The sequence below is a fragment of the Chlorocebus sabaeus genome, chromosome X, assembly GCF_047675955.1.
Source record: "Chlorocebus sabaeus isolate Y175 chromosome X, mChlSab1.0.hap1, whole genome shotgun sequence".
Lineage (NCBI taxonomy): Eukaryota > Metazoa > Chordata > Mammalia > Primates > Cercopithecidae > Chlorocebus > Chlorocebus sabaeus.
Window position 1 is genome coordinate 85546285 of NC_132933.1, and position 4091 is coordinate 85550375.

The following is a 4091-nucleotide window of genomic DNA, read 5'->3' on the forward strand; positions in this document are numbered from 1 at the left end:
CCTGCTATATATTGTAATAAATGCCAGAGGGTTGGGCCAGTTTGAGTGAAGGGAACAATTACTGTGAACTCAATTTCAGCTTCTTAAATCACAAATAACAGCCACATCTGTCTGAAATGCATATTAAACTTTTAAAATATTTTCAAGTCTTAAGCTTCACAGAATCATTCTACTATATTATCACAGAGTTTAGATTACATTACAATTAAAATTTGAGATAGATAGAATATTCATCTACTCAACAACATCAATTGAGCAAGACTCTGTCTAAAAATAAATAAATAAATAAAATTAAGTTCAGTGTTTTCCCAGACAGCTCTCTTCCAATAATTTTGTGGGAATCAGTCTTTCTCAATGTTTTCTCCATTCACATAACCTGTGTAATCGTCCCACTTTCCTTGGGCTAGCAAAGTCAATTACATGTCTAGGCCCCAAGTGTTTTGTAACTTGTGCTACATCTACTGTAGAAAAACTATGTAGGCTTCACCACTCTGAATTCAGAGCCTAGAGGCACAGGAAGCCCAGTCAGTTAGAATGAAGCTTCCAAATTAGCTCCAAGTGACTTAGAGCTGCTCAAGGCATAAACTTTGCTCCCAATTCAGACCACATCTATTTCACCTGCAAGAAGGGAGGCCAATTTATATAGAAATGAGTTTTTCTACTTGAACCCAAGCCATGCAAAGACTCTAAATAGGGGAAGTCATGGGGTATCTGTTTCTTATCTCAGATGACAAGGTAAAACAAGAATGCAGTCTTGAGGAACTCCTTAGTTACAAGGTAGGGAATATGCTGCCTGTCACTGTGAAGACATGAACTGAGGATACAATGACCTTAGGAAGACTCTCCTGAGTCTTTTTATCAATACTTATTAAATGAGCTGGTCATCTGTGACTTCTTTAGCTTTGTACTAGTCACTGTGGCATTGTACTAGTCACTGTAGTGGGGAAGTAGAGATGAACAAGATACAATACTTTAGGAAACTCACATCATGAAATGTATAATTAAGAGTCATTTATGATAAGACTAGGGAAAGGGTGGTCAGGGAGAGCTTCAGGGCTTCCTGCGGGAGGTTGTGTTTGAGTTATATCTTGAAAGAAGAGTTAGTGTTTAGAGATGTGGGGAAAATAACTGCAAAGAATGGTGGGAGCAAAGGTGCCTAGGTGAAAGTGGGCACTGTAGTGACCAAGCCAAGGTGGCATAGGTGTGTGGAGAGTAGGGAAAATAGCCATTTTTGGAAGGCTGAGTAGGTTGTAGATGTCCACTCCTTGATCAGAGAACACCCTTGGCCAAAAGGTAAAAGTCTAAGAGGGGCCATGAGAAGAAGAACTGCATTTTCCAGATCAAATAAACATAAACTTGAAAATCAGGCTAAACATCTTAGAAATGCAGAGACCCTTTGCCAAAACGTAAGAACCAAAGAGAGACATGGGCCGTTGGAAACACTTTCAGGCTCTCCTTGGTTCAGAGGGGGACGAGGTGGTATCACATATGCTTAAGACAATGAGTTTTCTATTGAAATGTCCAAAGTTTATATTCCAGGTCTTCTGTATTCCGTGTGACCTCTCTGTGCCTTGGTTTTCTCATATATAAAAAGGAGGATGGGGGGCGGAGGAAGATGGCCCAATAAAAACAGCTCCAGTCGCCAACTCCCAGCACGAGCGACACAGAAGACCGGTGATTTCTGCATTTTCAACTGAGGTACTGGATTAATCTTACTAGGGAGTGCCGGACAATCAGTGCTGATCAGCTGCTGCAACCCAACCAGCTAGAGCTGAAGCAGGGCAAGGCATCGCCTCATCTGGGAAGCGCAAGGGGAAAGGGAATCCCTTTTCCTAGCCAGGGGAACTGAGACACACAACACCTGGAAAATCGGGTAACTCCCACCCCAATACTGCGCTTTAAGCAAACAGGCACACCAGGAGAATATATCCCACACCTGGCCGGGAGGGTCCCACGCCCATGGAGCCTCCCTCATTGCTACCACAGCAGTTTGCGATCTCGCTGCAAGGCAGCAGCGAGGCTGGGGGAGGGGCGCCCGCCATTGCTGAGGCTTAAGTAGGTAAACAAAGCCACTGGGAAGCTCAAACTGGGTGGAGCTCACAGCAGCTCAAGGAAACGTGCCTGTCTCCGTAGACTCCACCTCTGGGGACAGGGCACAGTAAACAAAAGCAGCAGGAACCTCAGCAGACACAAACGACTCTGTCTGACAGCTTTGAAGAGAGCAGTGGATCTCCCAACACGGAGGTTGAGATCTGAGAAGGGACAGACTGCCTGCTCAAGTGGGTCCCTGAACCCTGAGTAGCCTAACTGGGAGACATCTCCCACTAGGGGCAGTCTGACACCCCACACCTCACAGGGTGGAGTACACCCCTGAGAGGAAGCCTCCAAAGCAAGAATCAGACAGGTACACTCGCTATTCAGCAATATTCTATCCTCTGCAGCCTTTGCTGCTGACACCCAGGCAAACAGGGTCTGGAGTGGACCTCAAGCAATCTCCAACAGACCTACAGCTGAGGGTCCTGACTGTTAGAAGGAAAACTATCAAACAGGAAGGACACCCACACCAAAACCCCATCAGTACATCACCATCATCATCAAAGACCAGAGGCAGATAAAACCACAAAGATGGGGAAAAAGCAGGTCAGAAAAGCTGGAAATTCAAAAAATAAGAGTGCATGTCCCCCGGCAAAGGAGTGCAGCTCATCACCAGCAACGGATCAAAGCTGGACGGAGAATGACTTTGACGAGATGAGAGAAGAACGCTACAGTCCATCAAACTTCTCAGAGCTAAAGGAGGAATTACGTACCCAGCGCAAAGAAAGTAAAAATCTTGAAAAAAAAGTGGAAGACTTGATGGCTAGAGTAATTAATGCAGAGAAGGTCATAAACGAAATGAAAGAGATGAAAACCATGACACAAGAAATACGTGACAAATGCACAAGCTTAAGTAACCGACTCGATCAACTGGAAGAAAGAGTATCAGTGATTGAGGATCAAATGAACGAAATGAAGCGAGAAGAGAAACCAAAAGAAAAATGAAGAAAAAGAAATGAACAAAGCCTGCAAGAAGTATGGGATTATGTAAAAAGACCAAATATACGTCTGATTGGGGAGCCTGAAACTGAGGGGGAAAATGGAACCAACTTGGAAAACACTCTTCAGGATATCATCCAGGAGAACTTCCCCAACCTAGTAGGGCAGGCCAACATTCAAATCCAGGAAATACAGAGAACACCACAAAGATACTCCTCGAGAAGAGCAACTCCAAGACACATAATTGCCAGATTCACCAAAGTTGAAATGAAGGAAAAAATCTTAAGGGCAGCCAGAGAGAAAGGTCGGGTTACCCACAAAGGGAAGCCCATCAGACTAACAGCAGATCTCTCGGCAGAAACTCTCCAAGCCAGAAGAGAGTGAGGGCCAATATTCAACATTCTTAAAGAAAAGAATTTTCAACCCAGAATTTCATATCCAGCCAAACTAAGTTTCATAAGTGAAGGAGAAATAAAATCCTTTACAGATAAGCAAATGCTTAGAGATTTTGTCACCACTAGGCCTGCCTTAAAAGAGACCCTGAAGGAAGCACTAAACATGGAAAGGAACAACCGGTACCAGCCATTGCAAAAACATGTCAAAATGTAAAGACCATCGAGGCTAGGAAGAAACTGCATCAACTAACAAGCAAAATAACCAGTTAATATCATAATGGCAGGATCAAGTTCACACATAACAATATTAACCTTAAATGTAAATGGACTAAATGCTCCAATTAAAAGACACAGACTGGCAAACTGGATAAAGATTCAAGACCCATCAGTCTGCTGTATTCAGGAGACCCATCTCACATGCAGAGACATACATAGGCTCAAAATAAAGGGATGGAGGAAGATTTACCAAGCAAATGGAGAACAAAAAAAAGCAGGGGTTGCAATACTAGTCTCTGATAAAACAGACTTTAAACCATCAAAGATCAAAAGAGACAAAGAAGGCCATTATATAATGGTAAAAGGATCAATTCAACAGGAAGAGCTAACTATCCTAAATATATATGCACCCAATACAGGAGCACCCAGATTCATAAAGCAAGTCCT